This window comes from Elephas maximus, chromosome 2, assembly GCF_024166365.1.
Source record: "Elephas maximus indicus isolate mEleMax1 chromosome 2, mEleMax1 primary haplotype, whole genome shotgun sequence".
In the NCBI taxonomy this organism is placed as follows: domain Eukaryota; kingdom Metazoa; phylum Chordata; class Mammalia; order Proboscidea; family Elephantidae; genus Elephas; species Elephas maximus.
In genome coordinates, this window is record NC_064820.1 from 126,919,465 (window position 1) to 126,941,702 (window position 22,238).

Consider the following 22,238-nt stretch of genomic DNA (forward strand, 5'->3'; position numbering starts at 1 on the left):
CTTTCTTTCACACTGCACAAAGCTAAGCACTTATGTCCATACAATTGTAAGTTTCTTTACTGCTAAATAAAACATAAATAAAATATGAGGTTATTTGTGGTTCCTATTAAGGACTCTTTAGTGCCCACAGATAGATTGTAGCCCAAATACTAAGCCTCTAACTGGTGCCATAGGTAACCACATATTTGAGAAGTCCTACACAGGTATGAGTTCCAGTATCACCATGGAAACATATGTCACTCAAAGAAATCATGATATATATGAAGATAGCTACTATATGATGTACTCAAGTGTAAACAGGGCAGAGTGAGTCACCCCTTGCTGATGAGTGACTGAGGGGCCAATTGAAGGAGGGAGGAAGAGTGTGAATCATCTGTGGGTGTGTTGGAAAAAGCAAAACAAATTGCATAAGGTTCTAATTTTGAGACTGGGAATTTGACCGCTGCAGATGTTGGTATCTTTTAGCATTCACTGTGGATCACTGCAGGCTAACATAAATTGAGATTGATTGTGGTCATCAGTTTTGAATCCTGAGACTCAAACTTCCAGCACACATGATTTAAACCCTCTATTCTGCTGAGTCCTAGCTCTCTTCATTTTCCAACTATAGATCCAAACCCACTGCCGTTGAGTCAATTCCAACTCATAGTGACCCTATAGAACATAGTAGAACTGCCCCATAGAGTTTCCAAGGCTGTAATCTTTTACGAAACTAGACTGCCACATCTTTGTCCTATGGAGTGGCTGGTGGGTTCGAACTGCTGACCTTTTGGTTAGCAGCTGAGTGCTTAACCACTGCACCACCCGGGCTCCTTCTACTACAGAGGAAATCCTGGGAAATGTTGGGATACTGCTGGAAGGGCAGAAACAATTTTGGGAGATTGACAGTTCTAAAACACAGAGTTATAACATACTGGTCTAGCTAGGTCATTTGCAGAAAGTATCACAAAATAAACTATGACTAATATATCTTAAGTGTCTCAGTAATCCCACCTAGGTTGCAAACAGGCCATTATTATCCATATTTCACTGGTTTGATGCCTCCCCACCCCACCTTCCCCCCCCCAGCAGCTGTCAGTTTGTCATACTGTGGGGGCTTTCATATTGCTGTGATGCTGGAAGCTATGCCATCAGTATTCAAATAACAGTAGGGTCACCCGTGGTGGACAGGTTTCAAATGAGCTTCCAGACTAAGACAAACTAGGAAGAAGGACCTGGTGGTCTACTTCTGAAAAAAATTAGCCAGTGAAAACTTTGTGAATAGCAGTAGAACATGGTCTGATATAGTGCTGGAAGATGAGCCCCTCAGGTTGGAAGGCATTCAAAAAACAACTGGGGAAGAGCTGCTTCCTCAATCAAAGTAGAGTCAACCTTAATGATGTGGATGGAGTCAAGATTTCAGGACCTTCATTTGCTGATGTGGCGTGACTCAAAATGAGGAGAAAGGTTGCAAACATCCATTAATCAGAATGTGGAATGTATGAAGTATGAATCTAGGAAAACTGGAAACCATCAAAAAATGAAATGAAACACATTGATATCCTAGGCATTAGTGAGCTGAAATGGCCATTTTGAATTGGACAATCATATGATCTACTACACTGGGGATGACAAATTGAAGAGGAATGGCATCATTTCTCACTGTCAAAAAGAACATTTCAAGATCTATCCTGAGGTACAGAGCTGTCAGGAATAGGAAAATATCCATATGCCTAAAAGGAAGACCAGTTAATACAACTATTATTCGAATTGACGGTACCAACCATTAGGGCCAAAAATGAAGAAATTGAAGATTTTTACCAACTTTCTTCAGTCTGAAATTGATCAAACATGCAATCAAGATGCACTGATAATTACTGGTGATTGGAATGCGAAAGATGAAAACAAGAAGGATCGGGAGTTGGAAAATATGGCATTGGTGATAGAAATAGCACCGGAAGTCACATGAGAGAATTCTGCAAGATCAATGACTTCTTCATTGCAAATACCTTTTTTCAACAACATAAACAGCAACTGTACACGTGGACTTCTCCAGATGGAAAACACAGAAATAAACTCAACTACATCTGTGGAAAGAGACGATGGAAAAGCTCAAAATCATCAGTCACAGCAAGGCCAGGGGCTTGCTATGGAACAGACCATCAATTACTCATATGCAAGTTCAAGCTGAAGTTGAAGAAAATTAAAATAAATCCACCAGAGCCAAATTAAACCTTGAGTGTATTCTACCTGAATTTAGAGACCATCTCAAGAATAGTTTTGACCCATTGAACACTCTGGCTCGAGGATAGTGCCATCCTATAACTTTCCCTCTGCCCCTAGAGCTGTTCTGCATTCGATTCAGGAATAACAGATTGTCTGCTTCCAAGTCAGCCTTCAGTTTGGTCCACAAGTTCTAGAACATCAGGGTTTGGGCCCCAAGTCTCTTGTGAAAAAGCCTCTTCAGCCTGTTTGTTACCATCTCTGTGAGAAACTGACTTAGTCCCTGAGGCTAGGATTCGCCACTGTCCTTTCTGTGGGGCTGACTTTATCCTCTCTTACCTGGCATCTACACACTAATAACATATTTACCCAGAGTCCCTCTTACTCCATGTTTATTAACTGAAACCAAGTTGGGCCTAATGACTAAGGTGACTTTGTTGAGCTTTCACCCAGATATAAAAAGTCATAGTGCCATCTAGACCAGTACGTTTTTGATGTGACTGAGGATTAGGCCTGGTGGTGAAGTGGTTAAGAGTTTGGCTGCTAACGAAAAGTGTTGGAAACCCTGTAGGGTAGTTCTGTTCTGTCACATAGGGTCACTACGAGTTGGAATCGACATGACAGCACATAACAACAGAAGACTAGTGTTTGGCTAAACTACGGGGCACCATAGCCTGATCAGGTTGACACAGAATATAAACCACCACATAGGTAGTTGTGATAATTAAATGAATTGATACATGTAAAGTATTTAGAATAGCACTTGGCATATGCTGTTGTTAGGTGCCGTCAATATACAATAGAACAAATACTGCCAGGTCCTGTGCTGTCCTCATAATTGTTGCTATGTTTGAGCCCACTGTTGTAGCCACTATGTCAATTCATCTTACTGAGGGTCTTCCTATTTTTCACTGGCCCTCTGCCTTACCAAGTGTGATGTACTTCTCAAGGGACTGGTCCCTCCTAATAACATGTCCAATGGACATGAGATGAAGTCTTGCCATATTTGCTTCAAAGGAGCATTCTGGCTGTACTTCTTCCAAGACAGATTTGTCCATTCTCCTGGCAGTCCATGGTATATAAGATATTCTTCACCAGCACCATAATTCAAAAGCATCAATTCTTCTTTCATCTTCCTTATTCACTGGCACAAATTGACTACATCGGTGGAAAGAAATAATGATAATGAAAAAGCTCAATATCATCAATCAGAACAAGGCCAGGGGCCAACTGTGGATCAGATCATCAATTACTCATATGCAAGCTCAAGTTGAAACAAGAAAATTAGAACAAGTCCATGAAAGCCTTGAGCCTATCCCACCTGAATTTAGAGGCCATCTCAAGAATAGATTTGACATGTTGAATGCTAATGACTGAAGACCAGTTGAGTTGTGGAATGACATCAAGGACATCATACATGAAGAAATCAAGAGATCATTCAAAAGACAGGAGAGAAAGAAAAAGACCTAAATGGATGTCAGAAGAGACTCTGAAACTTGGTCTTGAATGTTGAGTAGCTACAGCAAAAGGAAAAAAATGATGAAGTAAAAGAGTTGAGCAAAAGACTTCAAAGGGTGGCTCAAGAAGACAAAGTAAAGTTTTATGATGACACGTGCAAAGACCTGGAGATAGAAAACCAACAGGGAAGAACACTTTCAGCATTTCTCAAGCTGAAAGAACTGAAGAAAAAATTCAAGCCTTAAGTTGCGATAATGAAGAAATCTAAGGGGAAAATATTAAACAATGCAGGAAATATCAAAAGAAGATGGAAGGAATACAAAGTCACTGTACAAAAAAAACTGGTCAACATTCAACCATTTCAGGAGGTAACATATGATCAGGAACCAATGGTAATGAAGGAAGAAGTCCAAGCTGCACTGAAGGTGTTGGCAAAAAATAAGGCTCCTGGAATTGACAGAATACCGATTGAGATGTTCTGAGAAAGGGATGCAGCACTGGAAGTGCTCACTTGTCTACGCCAGGGAATTGGGAAGATAGCTACCTGGCCAACCAACTGGAAAAGATCCATATTTATACCTATTCCCAAGAAAGGTAATCAACAAAATTTGGAAATTATCAAACAGTATCATTAATATCACATGCAAGCAAAAGTTTGCTGAAGATCACTCAAAAGTGGCTGCAGCAGTATATCGACAGGGAACTGCCAGAAATTCAAGCCAGATTTAGAAGAGGACATGGAACCGGGGATATCATTTCTGATGTCAGATGGAACCTATCTGAAAGCAGAGAATACTGGAGAGATGTTTACCTGTGTTTTATTGTCTATGCTAAGGCATTCAACTGTGTGGATCATAACAAATTATGGATAACATTGTGGAGAATGGGATTTCCAGAACACTTAATTGTGCTCATGAGGAATCTGTACATGGATCAAGAAGCAGCTGTTCGAACAGAACAAGGGGATACTGATTGGTTTAAAGTCAGGAAAGGTGTGCATCAGGGTTGTATCCTTTCACCATAACTATTCATTCTATATGCTGAGCAAATAATATGAGAAGCTGGACTATATGGAGAAGAACGGGGCATCAGGATTAGAGGAAGACTCATTAACAATCTGCTTTATGCAGATGACACAACCTTGCTTGCTGAAAGTGAAGAGGACTTGAAGCACTTACTAATGAAGATAGATCAAAGACCATAGCCTTCAGTATGGGTTACACCTCAACACAAAGAAAACAAAAATCCTCCCAACTGGACCAATGAGCAACATCATGATAAATAGAGAAAAGATTGAGGTTGTCAAGATTTCATTTTACTGGCTCCACAATCAAGACCCATGGAAGCAACAGTCAAGAAATCAAAAGACGCATTGCATTGGGCATATTGGCTGCAAGAGATCTCTTTAAATTGTTAAAAAGCAAAGATGTTACCTGGAGGACTCACGTGTACCTGACCCAGGCCATGATGTTCTCAATTGCTTTATATGCATGGGAAAGCTGGGCAAGGAATAAGGAAGACAGAAGAAAAAATTGATGACTTTGAATTGTCGTGTTGGTGAAGAAATATTGAATGTACCATGGACTGCCAAAAGAATGAACAAATCCGTCTTGGACGAAGTACAGTCAGAATGCTCCTTTGGAGCAAGGATGGCGAGACTGCATCTCACATACTTTGGACATGTTGTCAGGAGGGATTAGTCCTCAGAGAAGGACATCATGCTTGGTAAAGCAGAGTGTCAGTGAAAAAGAGGAAGACCCTCAGTGAGATGGCCTGACACAGTGGCTGCAACAATGGGCTTAAGCATTTCAACAATTTTGAGGATGGCATGGGACCAGGCAGTGTTTCCTTCTATTGTGCATACGGTTGCTATGAGTCATAACTGACTCTATGGCACCTAACAACAATAAGAATTCTTTGGCACATAAAACAAAACCAAACCCGTTGATTTTGACTCATAGAGGACTCTATATTGCTATTCTTATTCTTTTTATTATTATTATCATCATTTCTCAAGATCATATAGTTAATAAACAACGGAGCTAGAATTTAAACCCCAAAAGGTATGATCTTAAACATTGTGCTGTAGAGAAGGACATAGCAGAGTGAGAGTTAGAGAGGTAACATAAGCAAAATAAAGCATAGGGGAGAAGGAGGTAATGACGCTGAGGTTTCTTATTTGAGCATTTATCCACTAAAAAAAAAAAAAAAAAAACACTAGAGAAGGGAAAATAGAAAACCAAGGAACAAAAAACCTCGAAGAAGGGAATGATCAACAATGTCATATGTGATGGTGTATGGCAAGCTCAATTAGTGCTAACAAGTGATTGGATTTCCAAAAGGGATAGATGGAAAGAGATATTGGTACCCTTCATCAAAGAATTATACTCATCTAATTTTTTTTTTTTTTTTAACTCAGAAGTTAAAACTTCTTGGCAGAGCGTGGCTTTTGTCAGGGAGGAAGGGATTTCTTTCCTAGCTAATGGAAGGAAGCATTATGATCCCAGTGATCAATGGAAGAGATCATTAACTGTTATACTGTTTTGCTTACGGAAGGAAATGCCTGTTTTCAAACCTGCAAATTCCCATTTTGTGAGTCCAGTTTTCTTAAATAGACACCCAACATTTTATTTATTTATTTATCGTGCTTTAGATGAATACTTACAGAGCAGATTAGTTTCTCATTAAACAATTAGTACGCATAACATTGGTCAACACTCTCCCCTTCTTGACCTTGGGTTCCTCATTGGCAGATTCTTGTTCCCTCATGCCTTCTCGTCCTTGCCCCTGGGTTGGTGTGCTCATTTAGTCTCGTTTTGTTTAATGGGCGTGTCTAATCTTTGGCTGAGGGTGGACCTCAGGAGTGACTTCAGTATTGAGTTAAAAGAGTTTCTGGGGCCATACTCTCAAGGTTTCTCCAGTCTCGGTCATACCAGTAAGTCTGGTCTTTTTGTTGTTGTTGTTCTACACTTACCTCCAGCTCTCTCTGGGACCCTCTGTTATGATCTCTTTCAGAGCAGTCAGTGTTGGTAGCCTGGCATCATCTCGCTGTATTGGAGTCAGTCTGGTGGAGGCTGTGGTAGTTGTGGTGCATTAGTTCTGTGGACTAATCTTTCCCTTGTGTCTTTGGTTTTCTTCATCCTGCCTTGCTCCAGACAGGGTGGGGCCAGTGGAGTATCTTAGATGGCTGCTCACAAGCTTTTAGGACTTCAGAGGCTACTCACCAGAGTTGGATTTAGAACAATTGAGATAGATGCCTCCTGAGACCGTGATCCTCAGCCAACACCCAACATTTTAGCACATTTGTGATATACCCAGACGAATAAGGGGACCTGAAAAAACTTGAAAATCACAAAACCTTTCAATTGTCCTTAGATATCTTTAGATGTTATATCAACTGTAAAATTATTTTTTGACCCACATATCTGAAGCTTAAAATTAAGCAGACTGTAGGTAATAAATTTTTTTAATTCAAATAAAAATATGGCTCAATCTGCTGGTAAATATATTTTCATTTACCTCGTGGGTCCATATTTCCAGATAAATTGCTGTTTTTTCAATCCAAGCAGGATTCTTTTCCATTTGGCCAAACACAGTAATGGTTTATTTGTATGAGGTGATGAAGTTAAGATTACTGAAATCCTGAATGCTGCTTTCCTCTATAACCATCACCACCCACCTGAGCGCTTCAAAGTTCTATCAGAGGTGGGGCCTTGAACACATGCTTTGGACTCAAACATTTTATGCCCCCTTCACTTCACACCTAGACATAATTTCTTTTCTTTGGGGGTGAAATGTGGACTGTGTCATGAAAACAATTTGAACAGTTTTCCATTAGAAACTACTTAAACTCCCTCAATAATAGCATTTCTTGCCTGGTTTGGGCATTTTATGCCATTCTTCAGTGTTTAATTTTTTACCCTAACTTATAACTTGTTAGATTTTTTATTGCTTTAGCCCATTTCCTGAGTGCATGATTTTTTATTTTAGTTACATTAGTTGAATCCTGAAATTCAAAATATGTTTTTCTTAAATGTTATCTAGTGTAAATATAAATTTGGCATTCCCCAGGTTTCCAAAGGAAAGATCACGTGATTGATGCTTTACGCATGAATTTCAGCATAATCAGACTACAAACGCCATTCCAATAAGGCAGACGGGCAGCTGCAGTGGTTGCATCCCCTGAGGCGCAAGTCTTTAGAGAGTCCAGCAACTGCAGGAAGAGCACCCTGAGAGGTCTGCTTTTGTTTTCCCTGTGGTTTTATTTTTTAAATTGCACAAACTACTTTAGCATTATTCATTGCTTCTTTGTAGTCATTTCTTTCGTCATTAACAATTGACTTGCCTGATAATTTCACAAGTTAATGCATTTTAATGACTCCTTATGGCATAAAATGTAAGACTGCATGTTTCTACCTTGAAATAATGGACCTGCTTTGAGATATCTTTAAAGGAAAAAGCAAAAACGAACAATTTATCATTGATTAACATGCTGTTTTTTCCTAAACTTGTTTGATCTCCATTTCCCCTTCCCGCCTACTTTCTTGTAACACCTGTCTATAAATGCCTTGCAGCTATAATATTCTAAAGAACATTTTTGGGGGAAACACTGAATTAGATCAACTTAGTAAAAAATGGAATAGCTTCAGGCCCATTTTTTCATTAAGATACTTTCATTGAGAATGTTGTTGTGTGCCATCGAGTAGAAGACTACATAATTTAAATTCAAGCTTATACACCACATGACAGCATCACAGCAGAGGTAGTAAAGGGAGGGAAGCACTTGTCTTTCTTTGTGGCATTTGTCTTGCTACTATAATCAAGTTTTCAGTGTGTCTGCACTACTGCTCCTTTGCATTTTCAGTAGTTCCATTTTAACAGTTGTGTTCATGTGCTTAGAAAATAAGTCATATGATCAAATTCATGAGACTTGAGAAAACAGAAATGCTTTATGTAACACAACATTTTCCAAAATGTTTCTTTTATCTCTGATAAAAGAATTTCTTTGTTGAAGGACCTGTCAGGGATTTGATTTTACTAAGTGCATTGTGATTTCCTAGGTGGGAGGCAGAGTATACAACTTGAGTGATTGAATGAACAAACGGACAATGACCACACCATATATGACAATAGAACTCTAAACCACAACCTCAGCAGCAAGCAGCCAAAAAACCCCAAACCAAACCTACTGTCGTCAAGCCAATTCCAATTCATGGTGACCCCGTAAATCTCTACAGGAGCAGACTGCCACATCTTTCTCCAGTGGAGCTGCTGGTGGTTTCCAACTGCTGACCTTTCGGTTAGCAGTCGATTACCTTAACCACTGCGCCACCACAACCTCTGGAGCAATCAGAATAGAATGGCCAGAACTTGGTTAAGGACTGTCAGCTTCCTACTTTTCCCCCCTCCCTTCATTTCCTACTCAGAACTAACCAATTTCTGGCCAAATATGCTCCCCAAACCAATCACACAAAATGCTCTGCTTCTATTCAGCTGCCTCTAACTTTCTTGTGCCAACAGCCTCCAATCGGAGCATACCTGAAGCCTTTCTCTTTTTTCTGTAAAGCTTTCCGAATCCTCTGCCTGCCTTTGAGTCTCTGAAGAACACAGGTGATGGTGGCTGATGCCCTTGTTACTAAAGCAAGCTCTGAATAAGTAGCTTCTGTTTGTTCTCATTTGTGTCGTCTTCGTTATTTCCGTACGTTTATTTGACCATGTTAACCACTTCTTCCGGCATTATATCAGACAATGGTCCGCTGCTATTCATAAGGTTGTCTAATTCTTTTCCGAAGTAGACTGCTAGGTCCTTCTTCCTACTCTTAGCCTGAAAGATTAGCTGAAACCTGTCCTCCATCGGTAACCCTGGTGGTATCTGAATACCGGTGGCACAGCTTCCAGCATCACAGCAACATGCAAGCACCTACAGTACGACAAACTGACAGACACGTGGGGGTAGGGTATCTATACCCAAACTCTATTCTAAGGAGGATCAGGGGGTCTAGATTTATTACGTTTTCATATGGTTGTCATTACGTATCTGAAATTTGGGGAAAAGATTATTCTTTCCTCACTGGTTTGGAATTATACTACATGTAGAATGGCTCCATATATGTGTATCTGCATCTCAGTTCTTTATTTAGTTCTTTGTTCTGCTCTTTTGGTCTAGGCGTTAAACCTTGTTTAATACCACACTGTCATGATCACTGTATCTTTGTAGCAAGTCTTGATATATAACAGTGTAATATCTCAAGTCTTATTATCCTTCTTTAGGAGTGTCTTTGCTATCCTTCACCATTTGTGTGTGTATATGTGTGTGTATACACACTTTCTATATAAATTTTCTAATGAGTTTATCAATTTGTGCAAAAAATCCTGGTTGGAATTTGCTTGAGATTATGTCAAATCTATAAATCAATTTTAGATGAAGGTTTGCCTGGTTATTGATGGATGACCTGGGATGTTTGGCTAGATGTCAATGGCTCTCCAAGTGATGGCTCAACAGCAGCAATGCTGTAAGGTAGGGTTAAAGCAAAGATTGCAGAAAATTATCTGGATAAAATGGAGGCTTGAAGAATTAATCACAGTGAGAAAAATATACTTTATAAATGTTAAATCCCTGTGAAATCTAGCAAAATAATGGAACAAGGTTTAACTCACATAATTTTGTACACAGGGAGATAGTGTCAGGTGTACTGAGCACAGCATGAATTATACATTTATTTGGAATCGACTCGACGGCACTGCATTGGGATTTCAAATGGTAGCTTGCTCTCCAGAGAACTGTTGCATTTATAAAATGCTTTATTTTTTATTTTTATTATTTTTTTCTCTGTCATTCATTTCCTGTGTTTTTATGTGTGTAGTCCCACTTGGTGATAAATTAGCTTCTTGGAAAATTTATAGAGATCAATGCATTTCCTTAGAGGGGAAGTCCAGAGCTTGAAATAGGTACACTAGAAATCCCAACAGTTGTACACATATCAGGAAGAATCGATTGAGGAGAAGCTTTTCTCTTGTGGTGGTTTTTTTCCTTCTAAATTTTATTTATACATTTTTTTTTTTATTGAGAATATGTAGCAAAACATACACCAATTCAATTGTTTCTACATGTACAATTTCTACACGTACAATTTAAGGACACCGATTACATTCTTTGAGTTGTGCAATCACCCTCATTTTCTGGGTTGTTCCTCTTTAACATAAACTCACTGCCCTCTAAGGTTCCTACGTAATCTTTTGAGTTGCTATTGTCAGATTGCTCTCATATAGATCTCATATAGATTAAAAGAGCATAATGCTCAAGACAGACCATTTTTACTAGTTAAGCTAAACTATTGTTCAGTTATAAGAAGACTTCAGGGGGTACTTTTGGTTTAAGTTTTCAAGATTATCTCAGGGCAATAGTGTCAGGGGTTCATCCACCCTCCATAGACCCAGGAAGTGTAGGGTCCAGGTGAATTTGAAATTCTATTCTGCATGTCCCCCACTTTGATCAGGATTCTTTTACGGAATCTTTGATCAAAATGTTCACTAATGATAGCTGGGCACCATCCAGTTCTTCTGGTCTTATGGCAAAGGAGGCAATTGTTCAGGGAGGCAATTAGCCACACATTTCATATCCCCCTCCTATTCCTGACTCTCTTTCCTCCTTTTTGCTCCAGGTGAATAGAGACCAATTATTGTGCCTTAGATAGCCACTTGCAAGCTTTTAAGACCCCAGACACTATGCAACAAACTAGGAGGTAGAACAGAAGCACTAAACACGTTAGGCCAATTGACTAGGATATCTCATAAAACCATTACCCTAAACCTCCCAACCAAGGAACTAAATCCCATGAGGTGTTTGGTTGTACATAAGCAGCCTCAGCAGCTACTCTTTTTGTTGTTGTAAATAATTCTGTCTTAGTTAACTAGTACTGCTATAACAGAAATACTACAAGTGGATGGCTTTAAACAAAAAGAAATTCATTCTTTCACAGTTTAGGAGGCTATAAGTCTGAATTCATGGTACCAGCTTCAGAGGAAGGGTTTCTCTCTGTCAGCTCTGGAGGAAGGTCCTTGGCAGCAATCTTCTCTTGGTCTAGGGACTTTTCAATGTGGGGACCTGGGTTCAAATGATGTGCAGTCCTGGCTCTTCTTGCTTGGTGGTAATGAGGTCTCCTGTCTCTCTGCTTGCTTCTTTCTTTTATATCTCAAAAGAGATTGACTCAAGATACAATCTAATCTTGTAGATTGAGTACTGCCTCATTAACATAACTGCCACTAATCCCATCTCATCAAAATCATAGAGGGAGAATTTCCAACACATAGGAAAATCACATCAGATGACAAAATGGTAAACAGTCACACAATATTGGAAATCATGGCCTAGCCAAGTTGACACACATTTTGCGGGGGGGACACAACAGTATCTACCACACAACTTTTGCCAGTTCAACTTTTCACAGGTGTGTAATTTACTGACACCATTTTTTAAAAAACACAACCTTACAAGAAGTCCTAACAACTGAGTGTGAAAACTGATGTCTAGGTTAAGGATGAGCAAATTTTCTAGCTGTATGTAGAGGCACACTAAGAGAAATTGCCCCTAAACAAATCAGTGGATTGCCTTTTATGCTTATATTTACTTGTGTGATACTTTGCTATAGATTTAGGTCCCATAACTCCAAAAAGATATGTCATTCATTTTACAGGAACATTTCATCCCTGATGAACAGATCTAGGAATTTTAAACACAAAGTAGGGATGGGTGTATTCATTTAGAATATTAGAAACTTGGAAAATACTCAGTTAATCTTGTAAATTATTGCTATTTATAAGTTTACCAGGTAATGGTAATGGATGAAGATGATATCCCAGTTCACTTCTTCAAAGATTCTTGTTAAATGAACCAAAGAATGTCAATTGAATCTTACTAACAGCTAACAAAAGGACCCTTGGTTGTGCAGTGCTTAAGTGTTCAGCTGCTAACTGAAAGGTCAGCAGCTTGAACTCACCAGCCCCTCCATGGAAGAAAGATATGGTAGCCTGCTTCTGTAAAAATTACAGTCTAGAAATTCTACTCTGTCTTATGGGGTCACTATGAGTCGAAACCGACATGACAGCAACTAACAACAATAATGTTGTTGTTGTCAGGTGCCGTCGAGTTGGTTCCAAGTCATAGCGACCCTATGCACAACAGAATGAAACACTTCCCGGTCCTTTGCCATCCTTACAATCGTTGTTATGCTTGAGCTTATTGTTGCAGCCACTATGTCAACCCACCTCATTCAGGGTCTTCCTCTTTTCCACTGACCCTGTACTCTGCCAAGCATGATGTCCTTCTCCAGGGACTGATCCCTCCTGACAACTTGTCCAAAGTATGTAAGACACAGTCTCGCCATCCTTGCTTCTAAGGAGCATTCTGATTGTACTTCTTCTAAGACAGATTTGTTCGTTCTTTTGGCAGTCCATGGTATATTCAATATTCTTTGCCAATACCACAATTCAAAGGTGTCAACTCTTCTTCAGTCTTCCTTATTCATTGTCCAGCTTTCACATGCATATGATGCGAACGAAAATACTATAGCTTGGGTCAGGTGCACCTTAGTCTTCAGGGTGACATCTTTGCTTTTCAACACTTTGAAGAGGTCCTTTGCAGCAGATTTGCCCAGTGCAATGCATCTTTTGATTTCTTGACTGCTGCTTCCATGGCTGTTGATTGTGGATCCAAGTAAAATGAAATCCTTGACAACTTCAATCTTTTCTCCATTTATCATGATGTTGCTCATTGGTCCAGTTATGAGGATTTTTGTTTTCTTTACGTTGAGGTGTAATCCATACTGAAGGCTATGGTCTTTGATCTTCATTAGTAAGTGCTTCAAGTCCTCTTCACTTTCAGCAAGCAAGGTTGTGTCATCTGCATAATGCGGGTTGTTAATGAGTCTTCCTCCAATCTTGATGCCCTGTTCTTCTTCATATAGTCCAGCTTCTCGTATTATTTGTTCAGCATACAGATTAAATAGGTGTGGTGAAAGAATACAACCCTGACGCACACCTTTCCTGTCTTTAAACCAATCGGTATTCCGTTGTTCTGTCTGAGCAACTGCCTCTCGATCTATGTAAAGGTTCCTCATGAGCACAATTAAGTGATCTGGAATTCCCATTCTTCGCAGTGTTATCCATAGTTTGTTATGATCCACACAGTCAAATGCCTTTGCATAATCAATAAAACACAGGTAACATCCTTCTGGTATTCTCTGCTTTCAGAGAATGTCAGATGGATGTCAGGATCCATCTGACATCAGCAATGATATCCCTGGTTCCACGTCCTCCTCTGAAACCGGCCTGAATTTCTGGCAGTTCCCTGTCGATATACTGCTGCAGCCACTTTTGAATGATCTTCAGCAGAATTTTGCTTGAGTGTGATATTAATGATATTGTTCTATAATTTCCACATTCGGTTGAATCACCTTTCTTGGGAATAGGCATAAATATGGATCTCTTCCAGTCAGTTGACCAGGAAGCTGTCTTCCGTATTTCTTGGCATAGATAAGTGAGCACCTCCAGCGCTGCATCTGTTTGTTGAAACATCTCAATTGATATTCCGTCAATTCCCGGAGCCTTGTTTTTTGCCAGTGCCTTCAGAGTAGCTTGGACTTCTTCCTTTAGTACCATTGGCTCCTGATCATATGCCGCCTCTTGAAATGGTTGAATATTGACTAATTCTTTTTGGTATAATGACTCTGTGTATTCCTTCCATCTTCTTTTGATGCTTCCTGTGTCATTTAATATTTTCCCCATGGAATCCTTCATTATTGCAACACGAGGCTTGAATTTTTTCTTCAGTTCTTTCAGCTTGAGAAATGCCGAGCATGGTCTTCCCTTTTGGTTTTCTATCTCCAGCTCTTTGCACATGTCATTATAATGCTTTATTTTGTCTTCTTGAGAGGCCTTTTGAAATCTTCTGTTCAGTTCTTTTACTTCATAAATTCTTCCTTTTGCTTTAGCTGCTTGATGCTCAAGAGCAAGTTTCAGAGTCTCCTCTGATATCCACCTTGGTCTTTTCTTTCTTTCCTGTCTTTTCAGTAACCTCTTGCTTTTTTCATGGATGATGTCCTTGATGTCATTCCACACCTCGTCTGGTCTTCAGCCACTAGTGTTCAATGCGTCAAATCTATTCTTGAGATGGTCTCTACATTCAAGTGGGCTATACTCAAGGTCATATTTTGGTTCTCATGGCCTTGCTCTGATTTTCTTCAGTTTCATTGTGAACTTGCATGTGAGGAATTGATGGTCTGTTCCACAGTCGGCCCCTGGCCTTGTTCTGACTGATGATATTGAGCTTTTCCATCGTCTCTTTCCACACAGATGCAGTCAATTTGATTTCTGTGTGTTCCATATGGTGAGGTCCATGTGTATAGTCACCGTTTATGTTAGTGAAAGAAGGTATTTGCAATGAAGAAGTTGTTGGTCTTGCAAAATTTTGTCATTCAATCTCCGGCATTGTTTCTGTCACCAAGGCCATATTTTCCAGCTACTGATCCTTCTTCTTTGTTTCCAATTTTTGTGTTCCCATCGCTAGTAATTATCAATGCATCTTGATTGCATGTTCGATCAATTCCAGACTTCAGCAGCTGATAAAAATCTTCTATTTCTTCATCTTTGGCCCTAGTGGTTGGTGCGTAAATTTGAATAATAGTCATATTAACTGGTCTTCCTTGTAGGCGTATGGACATTATCCTATCACTGACAGCGTTGTACTTCAGGATAGATCTTGAAACGTTCTTTTTGACTATGAATGCAACACCTTTCCTCTTCGAGTCGTCATTCCAAGCATAGTAGACTATATGATTGTCCAATTCAAAATGCCAATACCAGTCCATTTCATCTCACTAATGCCTAGGATATCAATGTTTATGGGTTCCATTTCATTGACGATTTCCAATTTTCCTAGATTCATACTTCGTACATTCTAGGTTCCAATTATTAATGGATGTTTGCAGCTGTTTCTTCTCATGTCTGTCAGTTTGTTGTACTGTGGGGGCTTGTGTGTTGCTGTGATGCTGGAAGCTATGCCACTGGTATTCAGATACCAGCAGGGTCACCCATGGAGGACAGGTTTCAGCTGAGCTTCCAGACTAAGATAGACTAGGAAGAATGACCCGGCAGTCTACTGAAAAGCATTAGCCAGTGAAAACCTTATGAATAGCAGTGGAACATTGTCTGATATAGTGCTGGAAGATGAGCCCCCCAGGTTGGAAGGCACTCAAAAGATGACTGGGGAAGAGCTGCCTCCTCAAAGTAGAGTTGACCTTAATGACGTGAATGGAGTAAAGCTTTCAGGACCTTCATTTGCTGATGTGGCATGACTCAAAATGAGAAGAAACAACAATAATAGATAATATTAAAAACATATTGCTTTCTGGTGCGTTCTTTCCTCCAAACTTTCCCGCATATTATTAAGTAATCAAAATATCAATCAAATACCTGTTAGTTAATACAAGGCACTGTGAAAGGCATTGAGATTCAGCAGTGTCTGCCTTCATGGGCTCAAATCCTTGGGGAGGAGGAAAAAAAAAATCCACTTTATAGCTATTGAGTGTGCCATGCACTCATTCGCATTTAATCTTCACCCTTGTTGTTGTTAGGTTGTGGTTGTTGTTGCTGTTGTTATCAGTTCTGACTCATAGCTACCCTATGCACAACAGAATGAAACACTGCCTGGTCCTGTGCCATCCTCACAATTGTTGCCATGCTTGAGCCCATGTTACAGCCACTGTGTCAATCCATCTCGTTGAGGGTCTTCCTCTTTTTTGCTAATCCTCAACCAAGCACGATGTCCTACTCCAGGGACTGATCCCTGCTGACAACATGTCCAAAGTATGTGGGACACAGCCTCTCCATCCTTGCTTCTAAGGTACATTCTGATTGTACTTCTTCCAGGACAGATTTGTTCGTTCTTTTGGCAGTCCATGGTATAATCAGTATTCTTCGCCAGCACCACAACTCAAAGGAGTCAATTCTTTTTTGGTGTTCCATATTCATTGTCCAGCTTTCATATGCATATAAGGCAATTGAGAACACCATGGCTTGGGTCAGGCACACTTTAGTCCTCAGGTGACATCTTTGCATTTAAACACTTTAAAGAGATCTCTTGCAGCCGATTTGCCCAATGCAATGCGTCTTTTGATTTCTTGACTGCTGCTTCCATTGTCTGTTGATTGTGGATCCAAGTAAAATGAAATCATTGACAACTTCAATTTTTTCTCTTTTTATGATGATATTGCTTATTGGTCCAGTTGTGAGGATTTTTGTTTTCTTTATGTTAAGGTGTAATCCATACTGAAAACTGTGGCCTTTGATCTTCATTAGTAAGTGCTTCAAGTCCTCTTCATTTTTGGCAAGCAAGGTTGTGTCATCTACATAACATAGGTTGTTAATGAGTCTTCCTCCAGTCCTGATGCCCCGTTCTTCTTCATAAGGTCCAGCCTTTTAGGTTATCTGCTTAACATTCACATTGAACAGGTATGGTGAAAGGATACAACCCTGATGCACACCTTTCTTGACTTTAAATCAATCAGTATCCCCTTGTTCTGTCTGAACATGGTATTTTCAATTGCATCTTCTTTGGAAGACTGAAGAAGAATTGATACCTTTGAATTGTGGTGTTGTTTAAGAATATTAAATATACCATGGACTGCCAAAAGAATGAACGAATCTGTCTTGGAAGAAGTATAACCAGATTGCTCCTTAGAAGCAAGGATGGCAAGACTGAGTCTTACATACTTGGGACATGTTATCAGGAGGTATCAGTCCCTGGAGAAGGACATCATGCTTGGTAGAGTACAGGGTCAGTGAAAAAGAGGAAGACCCTCAACGAGGTGGATTGACACAGTGGTTGCAACAATGGGCTTAAGCACAACAACAATTGTGAGCATTGCAAAGGACCGGGCAGTGTTTTGTTCTGTAGTATATAGAGTCACTGTGAGTTGGAACTGACTCTATGGCACCTAACAACAACAACAACAATGATATACTTGGATCCACAATCAATGTCCATGGAAGCAGCAGTCAAGAAATCAAATGATGCATTGCATTAGGCAAATCTGCTGCAAAAGACCTCTTTAAAGTGTTAAAAAGCAAAGATGCCCCTTTAAGGACTAAGGTGCACCTGACCCAGGCCGTGGTGTTTTCAATCACCTTATATATGCATGTGAAAGCTGGACAATGAATGAAGAAGATCAAAGAAGAATTGATGCTTTTGAATTATGGTGCTAATGAAGAATATCGAATATACCATGAACTGCCAGAAGAATGAACAAATCTATCTTAGAAGAAATACAGCCAGATTGCTCCTTAGAAGCAAGGATGGTGAGACTTCTCACATACTTTGGACATGTTATCGGGAGGGATCAGTCCCTGGAGAAGGATATCATGCTTGAGGGTAGGGTAGAGGGTAAGCGAAGAAGAAGACCCTCAGTGAGACGGATTGACACAGTGGCTGTAACAATCAGCTCAAGCATAATGCTTGTAAGGATGGCACAGGACTGGGCAGTGTTTTGTTCTATTGTACATAGTGTCACCATGAGTTAGAACTGACTCAATGGCACCTAATAACAAAGTTCTGTATGTAAAAAATGAAGAAAAAATGCTATGGTGTATGGAGATAGTCATAATAAAATAGTTGACTGGCTGTTTGTTTAAATAGAGGAAAAAATATAAAGTAACAATTCCAGTTGTTTTTCTTCTTTTTTATTTTGATGGGTTGGTTTGATAGCTTTCTTTATGGTTACCTTGAAATTTACCTTGATTTTTCTAAATTTAAATCAATCTTTTATTTCTTGATATGGCCTTTACTTCCTCTCTATGTGAAAGTTCTATGACTACACTGTTTATTCCCTTTTTTTTTGTTTTGACGTTGTCATCATTTACATATTGACATCTCTGGTTCCCTATTTTCAGTCTTTTAGCTTTTGTTTTTGTGAATTCCCTATCTGGATTGATAACTGGTTGATCTGTCCTGTGTCCTAATCTTGGGTTGTTGTCTGATGTTGGTTCTCTAGCCAGAGGACTCCCTTTAATATTTCTTGTAATTTTGACTTGGTTTTTACAAATTCTCTTAATTTCTGTTTATCTGGAAATGTCCTGATTTCACAGTCATATTTGAGGGACAATTTTACTGGATATACAGTTCTTGGTTCGCAGTTTTTTTCCTTCGGGTCTTTATATATTTCACTGCATTTCCTTTTTGCCCGTATGCTTTCTGCTGAGTAGTCAGAGTTTTCTCTTATTAGTTCTCTTTTGTAGGTGACTTTTCATTTTTCCCTAGCTGTTCTCGAGATTCTATCTTTGTCTTTGGCTTTGGCAGTTTTGATTGATATGTCTTGGTGACTTTCTTTTGGGGTTTACCCTCTTTGGGGTTCACTGAACTTACTGGATATATATCTTCTCATATTTCATGAAGTCAGGGAAGTTTTCTGCCAGAAAAATCTTTAGCAATTCTCTCTGGGTTTTCTGTTATCTGCCCCCTCTGTTCTGGTACTTGGATCACTCGTAGGTTTTTCCTCTTGATAGTATCCCACATAATTCGTAGACTTTCTTCATTTTTTTTTCATTCTTTTTTCTGATTTTCCCTCAAATAGATTGATGTCAAGGAATTTTTTTCCAATCTCACTAATTCTGGCTTCCATTGCCTCAGTTCTGCTCCTACGACCTTCTACTGAGTTGTCTAATTCTGAAATTGTATTGTTAATCTTTTGGATTTCTAGTTGCTGTGTTTGTCTCTGTATGGTTTCTAGAAGCCTGTTTTTTTCTGTCGTTTTGTTCTTGTATTGTTTTCCTGAATTCTTCTATGGCTTTGTCTGTGTGTTCCTTGGCTTGTTTTGAGTTTTGCCTGATCTCCTTCCTGATCTTTTGAAAAGCTCTGTATATTAGTCTTTTGAATTCCTTCTCAGGAAGTTCCATTGCCTTATCTTCCTCCTTTACTTTGGTCATTTGCTGGAGCCATCTTGACCTGCTTCTTTACGTGATTTGATATTGACTGTTGTCTCCTAGGCATCAATAAGTTATTATTTTTATTGTATTTTTGTTTTGTTTTAATTTTTTTTTTTTTTTAATATGCCCAGGTAGGCTGGGTGTTTGAGCTACTTTGGTTGTTAGCATCTTTGACACTCTCACATCCTGTCTCCAGGTGGTCAGAGCAGCTACTAGGTGTGTGAGCCCAGGAGTCTGTTCACTTTTCTTATGGGGGTGCCATTATTCAAGGCACAGATATCTAGGTCATTGATCACTGAGTGTGTGGTGCAGACTCTTACCTACAGTCCTAGGTGGGCAGGATTGCGTGGGGCTGTTTGGAGCAGGCACAGGTCTCTGGCTGCAGAAGGGGGGCTATGTATGTGCAAGGCAGAGGGCTGACGGCTGCCCCTGAGTGCATGTCCCTGTCCCCTAGAACATGTGGTGGGGAAGGGGGTAATGCAGCTGGTCCTTGGGCACCCAGTGCTGTTGACTGGAGGGACTGGGAGGCCCCACTAATTCTCAGACCCCTGTTGTGGGTGGCTAGATGGAGTGGGTTATACCACTGCCACTCAGGTCCCAGGTGTGGGTGGGTGAGACCCCTGTTTAGGGGGCAGAGTAGTGTCAAATGCCATGAATCTGCAGCTCTCCCTTGGCTGCTGCAGGTGAGAATGGGCTTCAGGTATATGCCCTGCTGTTTTATGCTAATGAGGGCACGTGGGGTTGAATTGACCCATAAGGGGCTGGGTGGAGGTGAAGGGTGCTCCAAGTCTATGAACCCCTTACACTAGTGGCTGGACAAAATTCCAGGCTTAGGGGGTGTGGGATTGTTGGATGCCACAGGACCAGCGTTGGAGTGGAGGGTCCTGCGTTCCCAGCTTAGTGAGTATGGCATTGTTGAATGCCATGAAGCAAAGTGGGTTGGAGACGGGTGAGGGGAAGGAAGCACCTCTCCTCTGTGAAGCCCTGGGGTTTATTCTGTCCTCGTGTGTGGTAGGTTAGAAGCTTGCACTTAAGTTTTGCAGGTCTGATGTCGCTTTTGCTTGGTTCTGGAGGTGTGTGCAGATTCGCTGCTGCTTAGCTTCACCTCATGTGGTGGTTCTCAGCTTTGTATGCTGCTGCTTGCCTCAGTCCATGTGTGCTGCCCAGACTCAGCTAGCAGGGCACTGACGATCTTGCAATCTGAACTTCCCCGTTTCTGCTGTCTTTCCCTCTACCTGCCTCTCAGTTCTATTTTTCAGCTTTGTCTTTTACGGTTAGGCCTCCTAGATTGTCATATGTATTTGATTCACTTGTTTTTTTAGGTGTTTGTTGTTAAGGACAACAGGAAGCATCTGACTATTACACCATCTTGGCCCTGCCTACTTCAGTTTTTTTTTTTTTTTTCCCTGTGTCACAAGTACATTTAATTTAAGGTAAGGTTCCTAATGATTGCAAAATATTTTCTTAAATATCTACTGTTACTTAATGTTAACTTACTTAAAGTTAACTTAAACTTTTAGATAAAATAGCAAATTTGAATTTCTTCTATCACGAATAGAATCTTTAAGGTAGGTTGAGGAGGGCCATTAATATTCTGGGAAAAAATTTGCAGAAACTTTCATGGATATGGATGTGGAATAATTCTAATGTAAAATATTTATTTTTCAAAATTATGCAAAAATAAGGCTTTAGGTAAACTTGAGAAGTGAAATATGGTTGATTTTTGCTTTGAAATTTAAAATATGAGGTTTAAAGTGAGCAAGCTTTAACCCGTGCGTTAACCTTAACTGTTTATTTTTTTAATGATACACCATATTGAAATTTCAATAATCTCATCTAAATGAATAATAAGGTGAATTAAATTAATTAAAAAATATTTATTTTATATCAATACCTTGAAATTTTAGGAAGGGAATATTAAAAATTTTTTTCCTATAGAAATGAAGCACGTCTGAAATTTTATGTATGATCTTTTAAACTCTCACCGATGAATAGCAAATCAACTTTCAGAAAAAGGAATTTTTCATGAATTTAAAAAGCAAAACTTCAGAACTTCTTTAAATTATTTTTTCAGTTTCGAAAGAACAGCATTCAATTCTTTGAAGTACAATTTTTCACAATATTCTGTTATAACCCTTTATATCTTAGTTCGTTCTGTTGTGCTGTCACCCATCTCATTTCTTATTTTGGTTATTTGCATCTTCTCATTTTTTTCCTTTGTCAATTTGGCCAGTGTTTTGTCATTTTTTTGACCCTGCCAAAGAACCAACTTCTTATCTCGTTGCTTTCTATTATTTTTGTTTCTTTTCTTACATCATTTATTTTTTCTCTGATATTTATTATTTCCTTTCTTCTTGTAACTGTTCTTCTTTTGCTGCTTTTTTTCTAATTGTTTGAGTTGTAAGATTAAGCTATTGATTTTGGCTCTCTCTTCTTTTTTGATGTGTGTGTTTGTTAATATAAATTCTTCTCCGAGCACTGCTTTCACTGTGTCCCAAAGGTTTTTGCATGTTGTATTTTCCTTCTCATTTGTTTTTAAGAATTTTTAAATTTTGTTTTCAATTTCTTCTATTACCCAATAGTTTTGAAGTAAGATATTGTTT